Source organism: Cygnus atratus, chromosome 8, assembly GCF_013377495.2.
Source record: "Cygnus atratus isolate AKBS03 ecotype Queensland, Australia chromosome 8, CAtr_DNAZoo_HiC_assembly, whole genome shotgun sequence".
NCBI classification, from domain to species: domain Eukaryota; kingdom Metazoa; phylum Chordata; class Aves; order Anseriformes; family Anatidae; genus Cygnus; species Cygnus atratus.
In genome coordinates, this window is record NC_066369.1 from 6,455,301 (window position 1) to 6,480,721 (window position 25,421).

General features: G+C 36.9%; 1 long non-coding RNA gene across 1 annotated transcript in view; it reads left to right on the forward strand.

Moving 5' to 3' along the window:
- The first annotated feature begins 771 nt into the window (after positions 1 to 771).
- The window catches only part of LOC118243495 (uncharacterized), a 64,780-nt gene continuing 40,130 nt past the window's right edge, over positions 772 to 25,421 (forward strand). The window contains exon 1 of the long non-coding RNA XR_004777280.2: positions 772 to 1,163. This is a non-coding gene — a long non-coding RNA (uncharacterized LOC118243495). The remainder of the gene's footprint in view (positions 1,164 to 25,421) is intronic.

The following is a 25,421-nucleotide window of genomic DNA, read 5'->3' on the forward strand; positions in this document are numbered from 1 at the left end:
CACAACTCCTGACAAATCTGTCATACCTCTGCTTTCTGTGGCTGTAGGAGAACATGCATGTAGGATTTCAGAAAGGTCTTTTTAATAAGGGTTAATTGGAGGAGTATGTCACACATGACTGAGTACCGTTTCAAATTACTGCTCACGCCAGCATAACTAAATCAGGCAATGACAGAACACCAAAATAGGGAATAGTCAATCTTCCTCCCTCCTATTTAATATTAATACTTTAGTTATTCTAAAAATGACCAAATATCATCAATTACAGATGTTTATCAAATTTGTTGCTTCTTACAAAATATGATGACTACATCATAATATTCCCAAGAGATTTAATTACTTTGTAAAAAATTATTTTCTATTGCCACTCAAATTATTAATCTAGGTTTTGGAACTGCTGGATTTATTTGTCTGGCTTGTGTGATGCAAAAGCTCAAGTTAGATGATCCTAATATAGCCCTTTCTAGGCTTAAAAATCTAGAAAAGAGAAAATAACCACTCTGTGGCCAGCCAAAGTAAATAGAGTTATTCCCATAAAATCATCGCACAGTCTGTCTCACTCTAAAGTTAAGTCCCTGTGCCTGAACCTGAAGAAAGTCACTTCAGTTCCTCTGTGCTTCCCAAGTTAACTGCAAGCATTTCCTGACACACCGAACGCAGGCAGAAAAAGGAAGAACGTCGACTTGAGAAAAGCACAGCTTCCAATCCCCACCCACCAGCTTCAGTCAAAGGGATGACTTCAGTCCCTTTCTTAACTAATCCTGTCACTGTAAATCCTACAGTCATTCTTCCACACATAAAGGGAAAACGGACTCACTAGGAGGACCTAGACTCTTTCAGCTTGAACTGTTAACCAATGGTGGAAATGCAAGAATGCTGAAGTTGTGCCTTCAGAGCCAATAGAGTGGATTTGTGTGTCCCACATGACTGTGTTTCCCCTGTCTTTCACATGGGCAGTATTTAGTTCAATTCAGAACTGCAGATAGTATAGCGTGCAGAGCAGCAATGGGATGTCTGAGCACAAGTGGCTGACTTCCAGGCGACTTCAAGAAGTGCATTTGTACATTTCTGCCGAATTAAATTGGAATTCTGCACCCTTGACATCCTCCTACCCTCCTGGTCTCTGCGGAAGGAGACAGCAACCTGCGCAGCACAACAAAACTGTGAGTACAGGTCTATTTATTTTTATTTTCAGTCTGAAAAGCAAATCACTTAAAATCATCAAAATGCTATGTGCACCAAATTGAGGGTTACTTTTTTGTATGAGATGAACAAGTATCAAAAGTGTTATCCAAATTCAGAAATATTTCTTACATGCTTCAAAAAAAAGAAAAAAAAAAAAAAAAAAGAGTTCTCCTCCAGGGCAGTGCCTGCATGCACGCTGCATGCCACACTGCTTCCTGACATGGCCAGCATGCTGCTTTGTTCATAAAGAAAAACAAAGACAAAAAGCCCTACATATGTACGTTGTTCACTTTTATTTGTACCGTGTGTCTAATCAGGCCTGATCTGTCCCCAAGGGGAAAAAATAAAGGCAAACTTTAACTCTGCCAGCAAGGGCAGCCCAGACTTTGCATTCATCTGACAGTTATTATAATTAGCTATGAAAGACAGTGAAGACACTTTGGGGCAAATAGCTCTAACATTTGGAACAATGAAGTCGAGCAAGGTTCCCATCCCACCCCTTCCACGGGGGGAGGGGGAGAGCGAGCGGCCGGGGGAGCGCGAGGAGAGGGTTATGGCTGTACTGAGAAAACACCACCGGCGCAAGATCTGGACTCGCTCAGCCCGAGGAGAGGCTTTTTGATAAGCAACTTTAACTGCCTCTCGACTGTGACTTGCATTTGCTCGCCTGCCCGGTGGGGTGGGGAAGGGTGTGGGGCTCACCACGGCACAACGTCAGAAGGTCGGGGTGGAGGGGGCACTGGGGACGAAGGGGGCAGAAAGAAGAGAATATTTCTAAGCAAGAAGCATTGCAAATGCTTCCCAGGGCTTTGCTGGCCAGATCTCCTTAAGCCCAAGTTGATTTCTGGGCAAGATTTATGAGAGTTCTCAAACAGAAGCAACAGACAAAGCAGAGCTTTTTTCCTTCTCTGGGAAAGAAATTGAAGCCAAATGGATAACTGTCTAACAAGAGGCACCGATTTGTATTTTTGTTCATTTCTTTGCAAACGTTTGTAAGACCTTTAATAAGGTCTTTCCCCCTGGCTGCCCCCCCTTTCCCCCCAGCAAAAGTTAGATTCTGAAAACTACATTCAGAGGGGAAGAAGCGAAGACAATAGAAATCTGACTCGGTCCTGGCTGGGCTGGATCTCTAATAAAGCATGAAGTGAAAACAGTTTCTAAGTGAAAGATGAGCAGACTTCTTTTAAAAAAAAAAATTAAGTGCAATAAGGAGAAATTGTTGAAAGACTCCAGACGCTACTAATTATGGCTTAAATAAATCTTCCTGGACAGATGTTTGCTTGCTCCCACTGCGGGAAAGGAACGTTAAAAGAAACGTTGTTTTTTTTTTAAAAAGAGGATCTGAGGCAAATTTTTTTTACCTATCATTTTTTTTAAAAAAATACCCCATTTTATTCTTTGTCTGCCCTCCTGTTATCTCCCCCTCCCCCAACCGCCGCCCACCGCGCGCTGAGACACCTGAAGGCTAGACATAATGATCAACAGAGCTGCGCTCGCCTCGCTGGATTCCAGCCAGGTTTTTTTCCCCTCCACAATCAAGGAGCCTGCACGCAATGCACGGCAAGCCCGCTGCTCTGCTATGTGCACATCAGACAGAAGTCTGAACCCGGCTGCAGGAAGATTAAAGACAAACACAATCCTTTTCTCCTTTCGTTGGCCCCACTCAGCTTCGACTTCATTGCGACTCGCAAATAATTGGAAAGAAGAAACTTTGTAAATATGTACACGCGCTATTGTGCAAAGCACGTGCTTATGGGCGCGCACTTTCCACACAGCCTAACTATGGGCATCCACTATTTCAGATTTTACAGTGGTTTCTACTCCAGCTTTCCCATCAGCACAGTATTTTATGCTAAGTTCATGCATCACTTACACAATTGCCGAGCAGCTCTTGTATATTACGTAAAGGTTTTCTGTATGTATACAATGCACTGGATAAACGCAAATAGCATAGAGCCCTATGTCTGGAAGTCGGTCATACTGAAATACTTAAACACTTGGTTTTAGAGAGATTAGCGAGATCTCCTAGACAATTTTGTGGCAGTTTAAAACCCAGCAGCAGCCAAACGCTTTGTGGGTAGGCTGTCTGTCTGCAAACGGAAGGAGGGGAGCGTGGCCGGGGGCCGCTCTGGGCCAGCTGGCCCCACAGCCACGGCCTGGCCCCCGCCACAGCCCAGAGCAAGGCCGCCGGGCCCAGTGCCACCATGCCGCTGAGCCGGCCTTGGGAGTGCCCCGCTCCCCAGAAGAGTTGCTCTCTGTTTGGTGTGGCGATGGGTGGGGTTAGGGACACCCAGGGAAAAAGCAGATTCAAAGCAGTTTTTGCTGTTTAATTTTTCAATATATGCTATGTGGACCTGGTTTCTAAACGTTCTTTGGAATTGCATCGTCTTCGGGTGCAAAGTAGGGTATGGTACAAATGGTGGTTATTTTTTGCTCTTCAGTATGGACTTTGTGTGAACAAGACTTGATTGAAAATACGTCTCTATATAGGCATACAAAGTGTACTGCTTTTAATTTACTCCCTGAAAAGGCTTAAACTGTATTTTAGTCAGACTAACATGCATCTTAATGGAAAGATAGGACTTTTTTTTTTTAAAGCTATTTTCTTTATTATCGCTAATAGGCGCAAATTAAAAGGGAACCCAGCTTTGATAGCCCATATATTTAGCCTTTAAAAAAACTTCCTTAGCAGCAGAGACATAAAACAAAAGGTTGCATCTAGTGATAACACTATCCACAGGCAAGGTAAAGGTTCTCGAAGGGAGATTTCAGAGGAATAAAGAGAATGAATTGATAACTACAGTCACATTTGAATTACTGTGTTTTTTTAAAAACAAGGGATTGAACACTTCTTTGAATGAACATTTTACATACCTTGTATGAAATATCAGCTAATTCAACACAATGGTTGTGTAAGTACCTACGTATAAATCATACATGTCTATATACATGACTTCAGTAGTAACAATATGCTAATTTTCTTTCTACTTTCTCTGGTGTATTATGCTTGAAAAAGAAATTTTGTCACTTAAAATTTTTATAAATGTATTTCAAAATAATGACTGCAGCTACATTTTGAAATACTGACTTTTATTTTCTTAAATGGTAATGACATAAGCAATCATATTTTTTATCCCTTTCCCAAAGACTGAAATCCTATGCAAATCAATTCTTCAAGACTTCAGAAGAGATTTATATGCTACCTCGTATTAGAAGGGATATCTCAACTGGCAATTTATATAATGTTGGTCAATGCAAAAGTATTAACCACATAAAAGTTAAGCATTTAACCCGAGGTTATGAATACAGGGCCCTTGGATCCATGTTTAGTTCAACACACTTTCCTTCTCCCAGTAAGTTCTCCTGTTTTTTGTGCATGCCGGCTGTTCGAGAGCTCCGACTAAAGTAGGTAGGAGAAACAAATGTCCAGCGTTTTCGCAAATATGACATTAGCCTCCAGCTGCTGTTGTCCAGGTACCAGAAATTTAGAGCTATGTGATTTAGCTTTTTACATGAAGAATTTATTTACTTAAATGTGAAAATTCTGACCTGTGTTTTTTGCTGACTTCTTTAAACTTTTAAATAGTTGCTGATGTCGAAACAAAGCAATCGTGGAAGCTCATGCATATTTATGACTTTGTTCCTTAAAAGTTTGATGTCTATTACAGCTTGTATCTTAGCCTATGCCCTCCAATTGGTTGTTCAAACTCCATGGTGCTACTCACAGAAACTTCAAGTTCGAATTTCTAAGTCAAGTCCTCCCTACTCCTCTCCCCCCAGTGCTCCCCCCTATAGCATCTGCTTGTTTGAGCCTTTCCTTGTTCTAGCTGAAGTGCAAGTTTTAGTCATAAGAATAAAGTGCTCAGGATTACTTCCAAAACTTTCAAAAGATTGGCTGTTTCACTTATACCTTTACACAGCAGAAGTAACTTGAGAGCCTACCAGAAATGCAGTCAGTCTCGATAAGGTAACGGGGTCAAACGAGCTCATGCATTACAGATAGGAAGAGGACTGCACATTGCATTTTTATAGATAAAAAGCACAGAGTGGTTTAATGTAAACAGATTTCTGTTTGATATTTTGGCAAACTGTTGCAAAGACCAAACTACAGCTGAGCCAAAATGACTTTCGGCATGGTACAGTTAGACCAGATGGCCACGTGTTCTTTTCTTATTTAGATGAGACTTTTCCTTTCAATAACATCTTTCTTCCTGACCTGCTTAAAAATTCCAGCGAATGAAATCAGCACAGGATTTTCAATTCTAATTGACCATGTGCAGAGGAAGGGCCAGTAGAGAAATCAGTAGGGCCATTGTAAGGCACACTGCATCAATCTCCCCTTTGTCCTGAATCTTTTCTAGTATGAGCTAAAATAATTAAGAATATTTCATTTATGTTATTTGTACAGCAGCAAATCTAGTCATGTTCCAGCAAAAATCATTGCAAGTTCTTCTTTTACAAACGTGTGCAACAAGGAATGTCTATCACACACCAGACAAACAGGTACTCAGCATCATTTCATTGCCAAATATTCAAGAGAAATAAAAACCCTCAAGCAAAGAGTGAATAAAAAAAGGAAAGGTGTAGGTGAACTAAGGCATGATGAACTGCTTTCCCTTTTCTAGTGAGATCAGAAGAGGGGAAAGGAGATGGTACCTGAGGAAAAAAACATTAAAAAAATAGAAAAATGTAATTTTAACTATCCTAAGTACCCACTAAAAACATCTGAAATCTTCAATTGCTATTAATATGCCTACACAGATTTTACACACACACACCACCCACAATAAGTGGGTTGTAGATCATGGTCTCACTTGTGTCTGAGAGCTACACGCAAAGTACAGACTGTAAATACTGTACATATTATGCACAAATATTATCTACAGACATATGCACATAGATTGCATCCTAACAGTCTTAGATAATTTTTTTTTTTTGATTTGGTGAGATATCACCTGTGGACTAATATAATAATGATTATTGAGATTTAGCAATCCAAACATGCAAAAATTACCTAACATCCCACCTATACATTTACGTAACGCACAGATAACGTAAGCAAGTAGAAAGAATCCTTTAGAAGGAAAGGAAAAAAAAAGACCAACTGAAAGCAATGCAGAGCAAGGTGTTTTTGTTTGTTTGTTTTGTTTTTCTCCCCACAGGATAAAATTTGGCAACAGATTTGTTATTACTATACCATTTTATACAAATTTGCTCAACTTTTTCCGGTTTAGTTTAACATTATGCTTGAGTGGTTGATGGTTTTAGATTATCACTGTAAGCCTGAACCAAGAAACTACCAAACAGCTCTAGAAAATACTTTTTGAAAAATAATTATGAGAATGGTTTAGGTAAGATAACCTTCTGTTCTTCAGTTAAATCAGTTTATCATTAAAACCCAAATCACTTTCTAAATGTAAAGTGGAAAAAAAAAAGAGAGGAAATACAGTGGGCAATATGGCCTTGGGTATATGTCAAGCATGCAGTCCAAGTAACATGTGCATGAAGAAACATGCCTGAAAAGATAAAACAGAGCACAGACTTTGGGACTGGCCAGGCAGACGTGGTAAAAGGTCTCGTTTCAGCTCTCCAGCAAGATGCTTTATAGCCTTGGGCAAATCATTTAACTGCCTAGCTTCTCATCTACGTCATAGTAGTAGAATTTGAGTTTTGAATACATGGTTATTATTGTGAGGCTAGTATTGAGATACCACAGCAAAGTGTGCTGGAGACACCTCAGATGCTTGGAAAGAATGTAAATTCCAGACAGAACAATAATCTTTTTCTCTCTCTCTTTTTCTTTTTTTTTTTTTTTGTGCATGCGTGTTAGATCAGGTGATTTTTGCTGTGGTATTTCTATAGCTATAGATAAGCAAGACTGTTTCTCAAGAGGTTCAGATAATCAGTTCTAGCTTAATTTTCATTTACTTGAATGTTCTGTTTTAACTTTTTGATAGCAAACAACAAAACATCAGAATATAGGATAAATAGAAGAGACTACTCCATCTGTAATGATGCTCTATATTTAGCATATCGCACTGCCATTCAAGACCTAACTCTAAAATGCTGACTCCTGTAATGCTAGCTAAAATGATGGCTTGTTTAACAGGCAGTCCCAGGATACAGTGACACTAACTGCAGGCCAAATTGCTGCACTGCATGACTTAGAGTACCAAATGTGAGTATCAGGTATTTACCTCCTGTACTTGTGTACGAAAGCCATGATCATGTAATGGTGTTGAGAATATTTTTATTATTCAAGCCTTAAGGACAACTAGTGAACCACTTTCTTGCTCAAAGTTCAGCCTATGCTTTAAGCATTGTGTTGAAATAGGTCTTAAATGTCTATAGAACCCTTCGCCTTTACAGTGAGAAGTAAATACCCTTGGCTGTGTTCTGCCCCCTTCGCTGGTGGAAGTTAAATTGTGTACTCAGTTTCACATTTCTATTTCTATTGACAATCTGATGCCACCACTAAACAGATGGCATTGGAAAGCCCTGGGCAGCAATTCTAAAGTCACTGCGCAGGAACAGAAATCAGCGGGCCTGAAGATCATGAGATTTCACAGAAGATTTTCTCAGGCCGCCATTTTGTGATTAACTGAAATTATGGTGTCGCACACATGGAACTGAAAACTTTTTCCTCCATTAGCAAGTATGGATCTCCATGCCAACAAAAAAACACATTTTTCAGCTGAATGTTTCTATTAATATTCATACACAGTATGAAAGAAATACTGAGACTTTCAGCTGTCTTTTGTCAGCGCTGTTCAAGATCTGCGAGAACACATCAACAAAATGGCAGCATGGCAGGTCTGCTGGTTGTCTCTTGGCTGGTTTGCAGGGAGGGTGGGGTGGTGAGAACTGGGCGAGGGGGAAATATCCCATGTGGAAGCACGGCCTGGCACAGTGCTCAGAGCAAGGAGGGGAAGTCAGCAAAATGTGCGTGGTTACGTGCAATTGATGAGCTGCGTTTCACCAGTCTATTTGTACTGTCCAGGCTCCAGACTATATTAGCAGTCTATCCAGTCCCTTAAGCCTTGGGATGCGGATAATGGGATTGGACAAAATGATTAAAATCAGTTTGGTCTCGTGATTTCAGCTAGTAGTGTAATAGAGGCAAAACTGAAAGACTCAATTGTGTGATAAAAGTACAAGCACGTCTTTGTGTTTTACCTCTACATTTTTTGCAGTTTTTAGAAATAATTGGTGAGGGATTTTTTGTTGTTGTTGTAGTATTAAAAAAAAAGCAACAATAGCAAGCAACATGATCATTTTCTTGCAACATCCCAATTGAAACTGGTTTTGTCTATCCAAACCAGCAAGCTCAGGAGAAATTGCAAAAATAAGTATTGTATTACTATTTTTTGTAAAATCTCTAGTTAAGAAGCTTCAGGAAAAGGATGCATATAACTGCCTTTGAAACAAACAAACAAACAAACAAAACTTCATTTTCCAGAATGCCTTATCCATGATATGTGTTTGTGCTTCTGTTTTCAAACATTATTTTTAGTTAATCTGAAACCACTTTTTAAGAGGATAATTTGCAAAAGAGAAGGTTTAAGAAGATGAGAAGTCTAGTGAATGATAGTAAAGGAGAAAAGTGGTTCTCAAGGTTGATTAAAAGACATTAAAAGGGTTAAAAATTCAGAACTTTATGTAAGAATTAAAAATGAAAGAGAGCTAAAAAGGGGAAGGGGGAGGAGGAATGGGGGGAGCTAAGCTGCTGGTGACTTGAGTGTATTTATGGATTACTATGTCCTGAAAAGAAGAAAACCAGAGTTGTAAGATGACACTGCAGGGGTTGTCTGGACTTTTCACCGAGTGTAAAGTCTGTTTAGTCAGTGTCTTAATGCCTAATGCTGACCTTTGCCCTCTTCACTCCTCCCTGCTCCAGGTGCAACATTTTTGCAAGTGCTTTAACATTATTGGAAAGTTTGTGCAGGTTTCACATGCTGCAAAGTGGAAAGACTTTTACGCAACAGCATCCATTACACATGCAGTATCAAGGCACAGCAATTTTTTAAAAATCCTAAGTACACAAAATTATTTTATGCATTTTCTGCTAATAGTTATTAATGCACTAAGTTAATAAAAACAAAAGCTTCTTTAAACGATACAGAATTTGCACAATTCTATATAACAAGATACAAGATTAAGTTTAAAGCAGTGTTGCATACTCCCCAGTGCTGTGAATTATAGCAGGAGTAAGCAATGTATGCTGGCAACTCTATTGATCTCTCTTAAATTAATTCTCTTTGCTATGGAAATGGGAGACAAAACCAGAACCCATTGCTTCAAAACAGCCAAGGTACTGCAGCTGATTTTTGCCTGAAAAAATTGATTTCTTGTAGAGAAATCACACCAAAAATATTTATATATAAATATAAATAATGTCTGAACAGATAAATTTTAAAGAAAAAACCAATACTTTTAGTCTAATGATAAAAAAAAGAGGTAAACTATATAAAGTCTGTATAATTTACACTTTGATTTACATAAACAAGGAGTATAGTAACATGTATACTAAATATGAGATGCTATGTATCTGCAGCTGTCAGTGATTCACATAACAAAAGATGGCACATACATGTGTTATTCACCTATGCATTATATTTAGTAGATGGTTGCTAAGATTTCTCAGGACTTGCAATTGGACTTTGCAGTAGAGAAAGTATAAACTGAATATCATCATCTTCGAGACCATTACAGATTTTGTGTTGTTTCAAAAAAAAACCTACTACAATGGTAGTTTTCTGCCACTGCGTCAGGGAACCCGTTTTGCACATTCATATTATGCTGATAGCTTCTTGAGATGCATACCTGGCATTTAAGATCCCTTTCTTCACCTTACGATACCATTTACTAAGATGTACTCCAGGTAACTACAGCATAAATCTTACTGGAAATGCAGAACTCCAGTACATGTTTCATGTGCTTTCCGATCTATACCAGCTAACTGTGCCTAAGAAAAAATGGTATTATGATTTAGACATTTAAAGCTTTAAATAGCTAACTAACTTTCTCACATTCATTCTTCTCTGAGCTATGCTGCATAATGTTCATTAAGCTGGAGGAAAAGAACAGAGGGAAAGGGTTGATTTGAAAAGGTTGAAGGTAGCCTTTATGGGGAAACTTACTTTTTCAGAAGTATCTAGCCAAAATAAACCAAGATAACACCTCTTCTAGGTACAGCATTACCTCAAGGTGACAACTGCACAAGAAGAGGTCTGACGAGGATTTACACTGAGAGAACTTCCATGAAAAATGTGTTTGGGTCTGGACTAGAACATTATACCTGGATTCCAGACGTGACGAGCAGCCTGATTTTCCTATGACATCTCTATAAAGTTAATTTAGGCCATCTTCATTTGCTAGATAGTTTTAAGGGGTTTGGTTTGGGACTTTTTGTTGCTGTTGTTTGGTTTTTAACCACAAAACAAAAATAACACTTACTTCATGATCTTACTATACTAGTTTATTCTATGAGTATGCGTAATTCAAAGGATCAAAAATTCTGTGAAATGTCCCAAAAGTTATGTTCCTTGATTTCATTGCTAACATTTGGACTACAAGAGAATCAAGAAAAAAAAAAAAAGTTTTTTTTTGTATGACAGACTATTTCTAGAGCTGGGCAGCTTTATCTCAGCATGTAGAGTGCTCCTGTTCACAGTGCAGCTGCTAACAACTCATCAACACTCCTTATTTAAGAGTAGGTTACGATTAGAAGTCAAAACTTTAAAGCAACCTGAAATGTTGTTATTCTTTGTAAACTATACAACTGGAGTTGATTTCTAGCCAGACTGTATCCCTTTGCTCCTGACATTGTTTACAAGACACATATTTAGTGCAGGTGGTACTCTCCTTAATTTCACTGAAGGTCAAGTGTACTTGTCATAATTGTATTTTTCGCACAGCTGAGAATTCAACTACTTCTGTAGACTGAAAACAGACATTGTTTCTGTGAGGGAAACACACAGCACTGAAAAGCTGGTCTTGAAATAAACAAAATGAAGTAATTTTTCACAGTTTTCTCCTATCTCATCAAGATCACCAGTTCTGAGGTTGCTCTATATCAGTGGGAACAGCCATTTGGCTACTACCACTTAGAGAACATCACAATTCTTTGTCTGGAAAAAGTTGTTTCAACTGTCTTGGTTTAGGTGGCTACAATGAATCTTTTTCAAGACTGTGATTGGATATAAAGTTCTTATATGTCTGCAAATGACTGATCTTGCAATGGCTTGCAAGTATAAAATCTAATAAAACTGCAAAATTAGCCAAGTTCCTACTTTAAGTACAGAAAAAAATAGATAACCAAAAATATAAATTGATTATGCCTTCTGCTATTTTGGAATGTCAAAATAGTGTCTTTCAGAGAAGACTCACATAAAGCTTATTCTCTGTAAATTCTAAACTGATTTGTTACAATTGTCACACACCATACTAAATCTGCAGAAAAAAAGGCATGGTAGAAATAGGACTATTCTTGTGCCTTGATTCATTTGCCATTATGAATTATCAGTCCCCTCACAATTTAAAAAGTCCACCTAATAGAATTTTTTCATTTAACCTTCTTTTTCTGTGAGTACACATTTCCTTCATCCTCCAACTTATGACCATTCCTAACTCCTTCCTTATAAGTTTTACCCGAAGAAAGGAAATTAAACCAACCATTACTGAATTGTGCTTGATTTCAAAGTTATTTTCTATGTTTGTTGAAATTAGATATATTGAAAACACAGGTGTCTCCTCCTGCAATTTTTTTATAATACGTCAGTCTGATGCGACACTTAGGGGAAAAAAAAATCTTCCAGTAAACAAATTCCTAATGTATCATAGACACGAAAGAGAAGAAAATATAATGCAAGTCCACCACCAGGGTCAGAGCTCAGGTGTTCTCCAGAGCATCAGCTCACAAAATTCTAAAATAAAATAAAATTCTCCTGTTGAAAATCACTCGCTGATGAGCTGCTCCTCACCCATCTCTTCCACCCCCATCCAATCTGCTTCCTTCAACTACTCTGTACTGCATGAAAATTGCGGTATTCCCCTGCAAAGGGTGCACTTAGGATGTAAAAACTGGATCTAGTTGCCATAAATAGGACAAGTTACTTTAGATGGGATTAGTTTTTTTTTTTTTTTACTTAAAAGTACACATGCAAGTAAAATAGTGCCCATGTGGGGCATTTGCAAAGATATACATTGTTGTTAAATTCAGACAAAGATTAGGATTTCAAATCTGCATTTTCGCTATTAGTGGAAAAAAAACATAAATCACCAGCTTGCAATCTGAACAGTCTCTTTCATAGTTTCCCTACTTGCAAATTTAGAGACAATTTTCCTCAAAACAGAAAATAGCACAGTAAAGAGAGAATTTAGTCTCATGAAATTTCAGTGAGTCAAAATGTGGGACCATCATTATTTTCAATCTGTGAGATTCATTTGACATTTTGTTTCTAGATCCAAGTTTCCTCTTTCCTCTCCTTGTTGGTGACTCATGTCCTTAAAAAAAAATTAGTTTGTTTTGTGGTAAAATCCACATTTCAATTCTATAAATCACATTTTAAAAAAAAGTGTGTCCATGTGTGAAAACCCTTTAACCAGTGTCCTCTGATTGTTTTGTATGTATGTTCAGGGAAAAACTGAACTTAACTTAATTTAGAGAGTCATTCATCATGACAATTCTACCAGTACCAGCATTCTAGCTGAATTTTTCAGGCTTGGTGGCAAAATTTGGGTAATGCATTTGAGATCTTTTCCAGGAAAATCTATTGGTCATATTAATGAAGTGAAACCTTAGTAACTTAAAAAGGCAATGAAGTTCATGTCTTTTTCAAAGAGAAATTAAGAATTATGAAGTTTTTGCCAAAAGACAAATTTAACTTTATTAAAGTTCAGACTTTGTCTTGTACAAAGAAATTGGTCAAAAGAAACATTGCATCAAGTTCATGAGTATATTTCTTAGTTATGTGACTGTTTGAATTGGTTCTCCTAAGAAGATGGCAATGTACCTGTTCCCGTTCAGCCTGTTTTGTAGCAACTAGCTCAGCTGTGGTGAAACTGAATTAGGGTAATCCCCTAAGGAAGGCTTCAGTGGGTTAGGACTTCATCATGTGTTTTCAGCTCCCATGAAGATTCCTGGTGGAAGGAGACTGACATCTCATATACACAGATTATGAGAACCAAAAGACCACTGAATTCACTAAACGGACTTCGCTGAATTCAAAAACTTTTTATTGTGTTAAGACCTAGCTCTCTGCTTTGTCCTCTGCTAGGTAAAGCAGTGTGTGGTGCCTATGTCCTCTCATTTTCTCCCCTTCTTTGGGATTTACAGAGAACAGACAGCAATGATTTCCTGCTGGATGCCCTTGGGATTCACTGTGTGCTTTGGGCATTGAGGGGAGAGCAGAAAGTCAAGAAAATTTGAGATTTTTATGGGAGAAGAGGTTGTGGCCTTTGGCTACTAGATCTTAATGAGCTTCCTGCTTCTTTTCTCCTTAGCTTTCTACAAAAGGAGGTGGTGAGCGTAAAGAGAACTGGAACTGTGCATCCCTTCTTGCCAAAGATTTATCATACAGTATTTTATATTTAGAAACAACTTGGCTGGCATTTCTCCTACTGCACAAATGTAAAATGAGTGAGGTTATCATAGCATGAAAGAGAAATGTGAGAGAGAAGACCTACTTTTCAATTGTTCTGTTTGAAAACTCATACCTTATTTCACAACAAGCAATGAGATTCACTTAAATGTATTCTACATTGGAAGAAACTGGGCATTCCTCATTATGTGAGAATATTTCTGAATGAAGACCTTCTGTATTGTTTTCCATTTCCTTAAGAAGGCCTTAGACTGTACCAGCTGTCTAAACATATTTACAGTCTCTGCACTGCTGCAAAACCACTGTAGTGGAATTTGTGTAAGGGTCAAAGGTAGCATAACTGAAGAGTTCTTGTTTGGGGGTTGTTTTTTAACAGACAAGAAGATAGCCATGCATTTTCTGCAAGCATAGCTACACATATAGATGGCTCATTGTAGAAGCATTTGTTAATCTTGATTAGAGATTCAACCTAAGTGACTGTTGATCATTTGGGAAGCTTTATTTTTTTTTAAATGTAGTTCTACATTTTGTAGCTTGCTTTTGACTTACCTATTGCTCTCTTTCCTTTCTTTTTTTAAAATTTATTTATTCAATGGTAGTTGAGCAACAACATCAAACCCCTTCTCTCTCAGTGTACTTGCCAGATTAATTTTACCTTTACTTATTCACTGGGGGGGGCGGGGGCGGGCAGGGAGGAGGGCAGTAAACGTTTTGGGTAAGATGATAACAACATCTGAAGCCAGGAGCTGAAATGAGATCAGATCAAGCTTACCTAAATGCAGATAAGAAATTTAACTGTTCACTTGAATCAAATGCTCAAAATTTGAAGGTTAATATCATTTCTGAAATTGCTATTTGGAGAATCCCTCCCCCATCCTCCAGGAAAGACATCTGGCTAGCACTGAATGGAGCTTAGTGTTTGAACGTCCCATCTGGTTTCATCATGTTAACACATGATTCCAAGTCATTCAAGAAGTAGGAACAATGGATATTGTATTCCATATGCTGCCATGTGGATTTAATCTTTAAAAGATGGCACTGTAGATCTTAACCTTTTAGTAAAAAAGGTCAAAACATTTAATGTACAGCAAACTTATTTCCCATAGTCTCAGGAATGTCTTGAATTTTATCTTACTCTAAAAGCAATAAGCATAAGACGCCTTTCTTATATAGTATCATTCCCATTCTTAACCATCATATCTTGATAAATCAAGAACACAATTCCTAAACATGGCATTGAAAAGAGACGTTATGACAGACTTTCACATAATTTCATGGGAAATTATTTCATTATTTCAGATGACTTCCACGTTGCTTAAAAGCAAATGTTGAAATTTGCTATAAGGCAAATGGAAGATGGGCACTTTTGCCTTCCATGCCTAGTAACTACCTTTTACTGGACATTAACAAAACCTACAAAGCATCTCTTCCAAATAAATGGTGAGTGTTTTCATCAGACCAGTATTACTCTGTCTCAGTGATGTTGAAAAGAACATCTCATTCCTCTCCTCTTGAATAAAAAATCAAATTTCAATTAACATCTCTTATTCAAAAATGACTGACCCAAGGTCCTGTAACAGTGATCTCAACAAGTATTTTCTATATTTATTAATTCATCCCTAGTAGGAGCAAATATTCAATAAGTGCCTTGTTATGAAAAGTCAATAGAACCAATTCCAAACTGAAAGAGCTTCATAGAAACTTCGGATGTAAGCAAGTATTTAAATATTTTTTAACTGTCCTTTAAGAAGATAATAAAAGTAGATTGTTTCATTTGAGCACTTAGAAAAAAGAATGAATTTTACCTGTTAGGGTGAGAAGATGGGGAAATAAATAAAGAGATTTGGGAGAAAAAACATCTTTTTAATGGAATGAAGCACAGCAAATGTTTGAAAATTTACACCATGTGTGTGAACATGTCATTTTAAAGTCACATTGCTGAATCTCAACTCACATTTTATTTTTGGTGATAAGACCCTAGAAGATGTGATTTCTCATCAGAAATCCCTGGAAATGGACTAGAAACAGGAACTAGCTCATCCTCAAAACTGTGAAGCCAGAATCAAAGTTGTGTAACAAGACATTATAGATTTGGCTGGTGAGGAAAGACAAAGAATTCAATGGAGAATGATAAAGGAGATTAAATTACACCATTCAACATTTTATGAACTCAGTTGAAATTAATCTTTCCAGTGTCACCACAATTACCAGCCAGCACACAGGGTGAAGTAAGCTAGATAAAAGTAGGTGAGAAAAGCAATGTGGATCACGTGACATCAGGATTTTCACACCAACATCTAAATCAGAAGTATTTAAGAGGCTATTGATGATGCTTAAAAGATCACTCTTGTAACCTTGGAAATTTGTTTACCTCATGTTGTTTCGGTTGACAAAACCTATCCAGATAATCAGAACTATATTATTTGGAGCTTGAAGGGGCAAAAGAGGAAAACATAAATGCTCCAATTTGCATTACGTACATGAATGACTTGTGGGAGGAACTAGCGAAGCTCACAGCATAGTTGCATTGAAGGTTAGCTATATCAGTTGGAGATTTTCCTTAAACATATGGAGATCATATAGACTATTAAATCAACATGTTATAAAGATTCAGGTGTCACCCCAGGCTGATTACCACAGGGAAATCATTGAACTTCCTAATTTACGAACAGAACTAGAGAATGCAAGATTAGAATACAGATGACCGAACTTTGCTGTATTTAATATGCTGTCTTATTCTTCCTATCATCTTTAATAATTAAATAATTAATTAGTGATTGTGTTCATTGATGACCACCTTGGTTTTACAGAACTAAAAGAGAACTGTTTGGTTCATTTTGTAATACTGCTTTCACCTTTTTACAAGTAATAATGGTTGAGCACTCATTCAGTAGATTCACGCAAGCTGCAGAAGACAGCCTGTGTGAGAAAGTCCTGAGAGCGTGTTGAATTCAAGTACTCTGCCTAGAAAGGCATAGCTTTTGAGTTATCAAGACCTACTCCTTCAGTTCCTTATGTTGGCAGGCACAGAGTCTCCAAAATACACAATATTTTTCTGTCTGCACTTATTAACACAGTAAATGTTAGGAAGCTCCTTCAATCATTTGTAGCACCTAAATTACCACAAGCACTCATCAGGCACTAAACAGAAAAAGGGAAAACAGAACTGAAGTACTAAACCAAACCAGTGTGAAAACACATCTAAGATCTTACATTTCCTTAGCATTATGGGACAGGAAAAGCATGCAAGAGCCTTGCTTAAAAAGAACTAAAAATATCCTGTCTTCTAGGACTTAGAGAGTTGGTTAGGCCTTATTGGTTCCATATAAGCATTTTGCGCAACGTGACTTCTCTTTTTACAATGGAAATCTTTGACTTCTCACACAAGGTCTAGAGTTACAGTTGGTTCTACTCGTGATTGGTTTTGCTTAAGATGCAGCCAGAAAAATACAAAGATGTAGCAAGACTTTCCAAAGGAGGAAGAATTCATTCAAAGTACTTGCCATAAAACAGCTACAAGTTAGACCACACTGGCCTAGCTAAACCACACAATCAAGTAATCAACAGCAGTATGTCCATTTTAAGAGGGCAGTAACAGCACCTGATAGAACTGTTGTTACTGAATCAGCGCTTCTCTGATTTGTGTTGTGTGGGATGGTAATGGTAACTTTTGGTTCTAGAATGGAGTAAAGAATATGTATTTTCCAGTACATTGTATTCAATCATCTTGCTCCTACCTATGCTAAACTTCATAAAAAATAGAATGCTTCCACTATTGTATTCTGCACTAGGAAGGATGGATATCTCAGCAGTTTGATTTAAGTTCCAGCATTAAGATAAAATTAAGTAGCTTTAGTGAATGTGTCTACTCTTGCTGGATATCTACACAGAATTGCCATTAACTGAAGCTAAAAGGTTGTCCTAATACAAAGGTTTGCAAGGGCAGTCTGAATTCTGAGTTGGACTTTGATTATTTGTAAATCATGGCTAGCCGTATGGAGGCTCTAAGTGCATTATGATCCAAATAACTAAATTCAAATTTAAATCTTTTCTCCATTAATGTAACTAAGACATTTGTGCACAGCAGACATTTGAAATCTCAGTCTCTCCCTCTTGCTAATATAATCTTGTGTTTCCACATATAAATGGCAAGCTGCCAATTAGGGAAGTACACACTCTGCAATGCAAAGGAAAATAAGCAGATATGTCTGTATGTATAACTACAAGTCAGAGTATTGTCTGGTGCAGCTGGAGTGAAAAACACTCCAAAAAAGCTAATTACAACTCCAGTCTTTATTATTATAAGCTAAAGCCTTTGTGAGCTAGAGTTACATTCTTCACTACGTTTTATTAGTTGTATTTAAGTTTTACTTTGTTTTTCTTCTTCCCCCAATTCAAACCCATGAAAATAAAATTGTGTCAAAGCCATTAAAACAAAACAACAACAACAAAAAGAAGGCAATTTATCAAGCCATAGAACAAAGAACACTTCTCTTCATTCTTTCCATTACCTCTGTGGAAGAGCCTTTTAGCTGCTTTTAGTTCTACGTAGAACAATTCCAATATAGACACCACAGTTTCATTAAAATATCTACCAAAGAAAACCTATTAGTATGGACTGAAACACTTTTATAAAGCTTCCTTTTCCCTTAAGGGAGGAAAGAGCAAGTTACTGGTGAAGTCAGTGGGTGACCCACACTCCTGTTCCAGATTCAGAGTGGTGTAAAACGAGAAACTCCCTTTTGCTCATTCCCTGACTGGCATGCTGTGGGAAGACACGTTAAGATTACTTCCCGTTATTCATTCCAGAGTAAAACAAAGGAAATTGATAATATTTCAGACATTGCAATACAATAACATAGAAATCTAAACAATTCTGTATGGTATATCACATACATACAGCCATATATCAACCTCAAAACCTGGTGGTAATCATCTGTTCAGCATACTGAAGAAAACATACAAAATTTACAAAACTATGAACACCTGTGTTCTCTATCTATATTTTCTGTCCAGGTACTGAAAGCATCTTGACCATCTACAAGGTCAGCACTGTTGTTGAACTGGACAAAATAAAAATACAACCATCGTCATATTCATCCTCCTCTCTAGTTAAAAATGAGAGACTGAGCATAACTAAATTGTGTAGGCTCTATAATCTCTGCATGACTGTGTTGCATGCTCTCCACACGAAAGGCTTGGCATCTTCTTGTGCCACACTGCTCAACATAAGCTGCTTTGCTGTAATTCATAGACCACTTCTGTACAGGAGCATTGCCATTTTTCATTTGCAAAAAGCAACTATATGAAGTGTTAGAACTTTCAGAAATAGAAAAATGTGTCCTACTTTTAACTTAACAGAAAGCGGCATTTCATCTTATAGCCTTGCCAGTGCACTTGTTAGTAATGTGATGTGATGTGTCATGTAGGTTGAAGTGAAGTTGTTTGCCTCAAGGATCAAGTGCCACTTCTCACCAGAAATGCAAGATTTCACTTCATGTTTGACTTCTAATTCACAAGTAGTATTGCTTCTGAATATCAACTTTTCTGTCAAGCTGGAAAATAGTGACTCATGAAGTTAAACTTCAAGTGCTGTTGCACCATTTTTAACAGAAACTCCTTCAGAAAAACATTGCTAAGGATTAAAAGGAAATCTGTGTTCAAAAACATATATACTGACTCCAAAATAGCTCTTTACCATCCAGTAGTAAATCAACTGTTTTAGACAGATCTCTTCATTCTTCCTAAATTTTCACTGAAATATCATGTGGAACAGAACAAATTTTCAACTCTAAAATAGAAATTTTGTGGGCTGGAAAAAGTGAGTTTTCTGCTTTCCTGTGGTCATAAAAATATTTATCAGTTTCCCAGTTAAAAAAATAGCAATGAATGGTATAGTGATTCATTTCTGTTTACGAAGGCCTTCGTATAAATCAGCAATCTAACATTCAGTGGTCACACATATTCAACAGAGTCATGCTACTTAACCTCACCTTCACACAGGCATAACCACGCGGCCCCCATTAAGTTTTCTATTTAATCTAATGGACCAGAAGGACCTCAGAGTTGCTTTAAAAAAAAAAAAAAAATCCAACGTATGCATAATAAATAACCCAAGATAGAACTACATTGACAATTTGTAGGAAAATTTAGCAAGGCATCTTATGTAGAATAGTATCTACTGCATAATTTCTAGTAAAAAGATTTTAGTCCATTTTGGACAAGTGCAACCACTTATGCCAACTTTTCAAATTAAAGATCTGGTAAAACCAGTTAATAAAAACAGAACAATGCCCTAACTAGTCTTTCAGATAATGTAGTTAATTTTAATAACAGAACTATAACATCACAATACACACCCACCTATATATATTTAAAAGAATAGCAACTATTAAAAAGGTATGGAAATTTATTCAGGGGAGGGGCTTTCTGATGAGCAGAATTTTGGAGGAAGAGAAAAAGGAATGAGAGAGTCAGCTCGCTGCTTAAAATAACTCTTTTGCTGCCAGAAGATTTTGCCTTCATAAAATAAGTGGCACCTAGAGCAAACCAGACCAGATAAAGATTTTCTCAGCCTTTGATTATGACCAGAGCTAAGCAAATAAGTACTTGACGAACCCTGCTGAATAATCTTCTCGTGTGTCTTCGAAGCCTTCATCGTGGCATGATAGGTATCAAGGCTCAAGAGTTGCTACTTTTATTGAAAAGCACCTTCAACAATTACCGAAACTATGGCAGACTGCCATTTTCCAAGTCACGGAACTATGCTGTTTGGAAGTCAGGCATCTCAGGGGACTTCACTTAGGAAAAAAAAAAAAAAAAAGCTCGTAGCCTTAAATCTTCTCCTAGAAAGTTAGGTATACCCTTGAAATAAAAGTGCTGGGGAGTGCTTCAGAGGATCTGTAGAGATTGATCTGTTTGAGGTGTGAAATGAAGGAAGTATTTCTAATAAGTACAAAGCCCATATGGATATTTTGAGCTAATATTTAAGACAGTTCCCTTAAAACAAATTGCTCACTGTGAATCATGTACTGGACTTGCTTTCATTGATCTTTGCTACTAGCAAGTTGCCTCAGAAGATTAAAAAAGAGCCTGATCATTATAATATCCAAAAAAGAATGTTGTCCAACAAAAGATAAAGCTCTTTCTTTACAAAGCAAAAACCAAAAAATTAAAGGATTCCATGTTTAAAAGAGAACTACATGAATATTTAACAAATATATTTTCCTCTATAGTGTGCAAGTCAAGGATATGGCACTGTGCTTGAGAATAAAAGGTAAAGATGGACTAAAATTTATTCCAGGCTCAAATATGGTTTGTCGTGAGTCTCATGAACATTAGATATCTCTAGAGGTGGAAGAACAAAACCAAACTTGAATATACCCACTACTCCCTACATACTTCAAATCATTCTGGTAATTTAGGTTGTTAATACGTGTGGATTTCCTTTTATGGCATGGATTTTTATTGAAGGATCTTCATGCATTTTAATGCACAGTGTATTAATTTTAAAGAGAGGATCACTAAAAGATAATCATATATATTTAAGAAAAATGCTTTAAAGAGTCAAACAAATCAAAAACTAATGACAGGAACATAGAGCAGGTTTCAGTTCACTGAGAGCTACTTGCGATTCCAGAGAAATTTTGTCCAGAAGCTTGCAAATGTGAAGAGTCATCGTGCTCTTTTGCAATGCTAGAGGTCAGTAAGTTTCATGAGGATGTTTTTGCTGGATTTTTTTTTTCTAGTTAATAAAATTAAAATGAACTCTTAAAACCTCTTCAATGAACCAACACATCACTACATCAGACTGTATTATCTGCAGCACCAGGAACATTTGCCAGGGCGTGTGCTGTTGTGCCACCGTTATCAGAGCAGCTTGTGAAGGAGGAACAGGGCCAGAGGCCAAATTCTTTCAGCTAAGACTCAGTGTAAAGCAATATATGCCACCCCTGTAGATTCCTCCCCCCTCCCGAAGCCTCCCCTCAGCTGTGACCTTATTGCAGGTGAAAAGCAGATTTACATTCTGGAAGCAAAACAAGATAGACAAGAATCACTGAAAAGTATTTCAAGTCCTAACTTGAAAGCAAGTAGTATTAACATGTTGATGTCTATATATGCTAATTTAATTAGTAAAGTGAAGGTACTATACACCATACTACTGAGAAGCAAGACTCATTGCATGCACCAAAATATTATTTGACATACTGCGAAGAAAATGATTTACTAAAAAGCTTCTTGTTGAATAGTATGATTTATGTACTCATGAAACAGGTTTGGCCATATCAGTCCCAGTTCCTATGCTAATTCTACTCAAGGAAAATGTATTGTGCAGAGCTTGGCAAAAAGAAAAGTGTAAGGTCTGTGGTTTTCTTATTAAATAAAACTCCCTTCCTGTATCATAAATGAAGGCTTCTACTACACCTGCATCAAGTATACAAGCTAGTGAAGGATGTGAACTTGCCAAAAAATTAAAAAGTGCTGGCTACTTACAGAAGAGAATAGAACCTGCTGTTTATGAGATTGGAAAGTATTTTCTTATCCAAAAATAAAAATAAAAACAAATCCACTTATTTAGCTAGTCAAATCATATTTAGTTTACCAGTGAGAAATACTGTTTCTGGAAAGGAACAGCTCAAGGTAGTTATAAAAACTTTTTAGAGAAGATTTTAGCAAACAAACAGAAGTCTAGTTTCATCATCATATATGCTCATCTCCTGCCTTGTCCAGAAAGAGTTGTGCTTAAAGGAGAAAGAACTTCACACACATTGACTTGATGAGTCTGAGCTTAAACTGCTTAAACTAATACATCAAGAAGTAGCCAAAAGGAAGGGAAGAAAAAAAAAAAGCTCCTTGATACTTCATATACTTAAGTATATCTTCCTCTGACTGACAGTGGTACAGATCAGTTTAAGTCTCTGATGGTTGAAATGGGGATCACAAGAAATTTTACATTTGTTTTCAACTTTCTCTATGTAAAGCAAAAGTCTGTCCTTCCAAAATCAGCATCTGGAGCATGTCTGGATGAGAAGTACAGTGTTGGTTTTTTTTGTTTTGTTTTTTTTTTGTTGTTGTTCCTGCCCCCTCCCCCCCCCCAGTCCACACTACTTCTGTCATGGTAGAGAACACAGTGAGGATTCCTGGGGTATTGTCCTCCTCCTCAACACCTTCCAGACAGAGGGAAAGACTTCAGAGGCCTGGAGAACTCTAGAACACAGCTGTGTGAACTTTCCAAGAGCTGGCCAATAGTAGTCATGATAAATGTAAAATTTCAAGTCAATTCTGTAAGTCAATCTACTTTCACATATTTCACAGTACTTCCACAGGATTCTCACCTATACAACAATTATTTCATTTAAAAGGAGGGTGAATGGAAATATCTTTAAATTATGTGCCAGAATTGTTACTGATTAAAACAAGTGGAGCTTCCCAAATTCTGTGAATTAAAAAAAAAAAATCCTATTCTAATAGGAAGTGTTATAAATATAAACCCTTGAAGTATTTACATAGTCTGGAATGTACTTAGAAACTTTAATATTCAAATTTGACTGCAAATGTATTTTCCTTTATTTCTATTCTAGTTTGTGGGGGATTACTTTTTTTATTATTTATTTTTTTATTAAGAGCCTACCACTGAATCAGAAGAACTTCTCTTTACTCCTGAGTATATTTTATAACACTGGAGGGGGAATTGATCAGGTCACACACATAGAAGAATATGCTCAAATTACTTAAAAATCCTCAAGGACAAAAGAAATTGTGTTAAAAGCTGTGATATAATCAGGGTACCTACAGTTACTTTGAACCTTGCTACTTTGACAGAGTGGGCTTTGGACAAGGACAATATCTTATTAAAAACAGCCCTCATCCTTTTAGAAAAAGTGCACCATAGCATCAAAAAGAATTTCCAGTACTATATAAAATAAACAGGAAATTGAGAGAATAGCCTGGAAACTGCTAGTTCTCAAGAGAGTTTCACTTGGAAGCTACATATCTATAGGTTTAAGATAACAAAATTCTGATACCAATATCTGGTCCTGTTAGGACTGTACTTTCCATATCTTTTAGATTAAACTGGGTCTATACCAGGAATCTTATTTTACACTATCCTACACTTTACTACACTTGTTAATTTCTGTGAAATACACATTTGACCAATCTGCAGGTACTGGTGAACTAAGAACCACTGATGTGTTACTGAACACACAGTTCATCATACAGTTCAAAGAATTCAGTCTACTGGTTGATCACCTTTCATTCTAAAAGAAGCACCCTAAACATTAAAGTTTTCTCCTTAAGCATGCAAATGTCACATCAAAAGCCGAATACAAAGATTGTGCTCAATTTTAAAATGCCCTTTGGAATGTGCAATTGAAGATATGCAAATTATTTATTAAAAAGGTTTGTGTAATGTCTCGGTAATTAGAAAAGTTTCTAAACCTAGGTCAGCATGTAAACATCTGATTTTTGAAGGTCCAAAGTAAATGAAATAAATTCATACAATTTTCTTCAAAGCTTTTCTGTGCAACAGAGCATGTTTTTTTGTTGTTGTTTGTTTTTTTTGGTGATAAAGAAAAAGCCTCTTGTCCACCATGAACTTTCCTCAGGAACTGAACTAGTTATTGCAGTTCTGAGCTAGGAAAAAAAAAAATAAAAAAAATCTTAACACAGTAGTTTCAAATTGTACCTGAAGTATATGGTAGTATATGGTTATACCCTGAAAATGCAATTTCAACAGTTGTCTTCTGATTTTTTTTCCTATTACAATAGTCATTTGAGATATTTATTTGCGTTAAGAGCTTGGGCAGTTGTGTCAAGTAGCACCACATTCCTAAAGTTCTCTTTGACAAGCCATAAGCCTAGCTGGATACTGGCATGTGTGATTCAAGGTGACAGAACTCAGTACTTAACAGGAGACGGAAATGCATTCTAAATGTAACTGAAGTCCAGTTACAAACTATGGAGTTATATACTTCCATCAAGTCAAATGGAAAAAGCCTATGCTTGAAGTTATGCACATGTGCTCAAGTACCTCATTTAATCAGTCACGAAACACCATATCTGCAGTAAATGTTTTAACCTAACGAGATTTAAGCAATGGAAGCAACAACGTAAATAATGCAACTTCTTTCTGGATATAGTCTGTTGCTTTCATACATTTTAACTACAATCAATGGAAACGAAAAAATTATGGGATACAACGTTGGGATATCTTCTTTGAATTTACTGAATTCCTTCCAAAATGCCTTATGGACTGACTATTTAGTATGCATCACCATGCTCCCATACAGCAACGGCTGTTAATCTTCTAAAATGTACAGAAAAGGAAAAAACATTAGCTCTACAAACAGGCTTATTTTGGTCTATTTTGCCATTTTTAGTATATGAGCTGTTGAGTTTTCTACAGGGGAAAAATAATTCTAGTAGGTTACTGTAAATTAAATAGCTAAAGTAGGGATTCACTGTCTAGCATGCCTAAAAATCAGTGAAACAAATTCACTTTTCTTCTCTTTTCAAGGTCAGCCAAGATGCCATACAGACTGTATTATACAATTGTATCGCATTGTAGACATACTGAATGATGAACCTTTAATTCAACAAGCTCAGACTTAAAGTCCAGTACGAACATGGTGT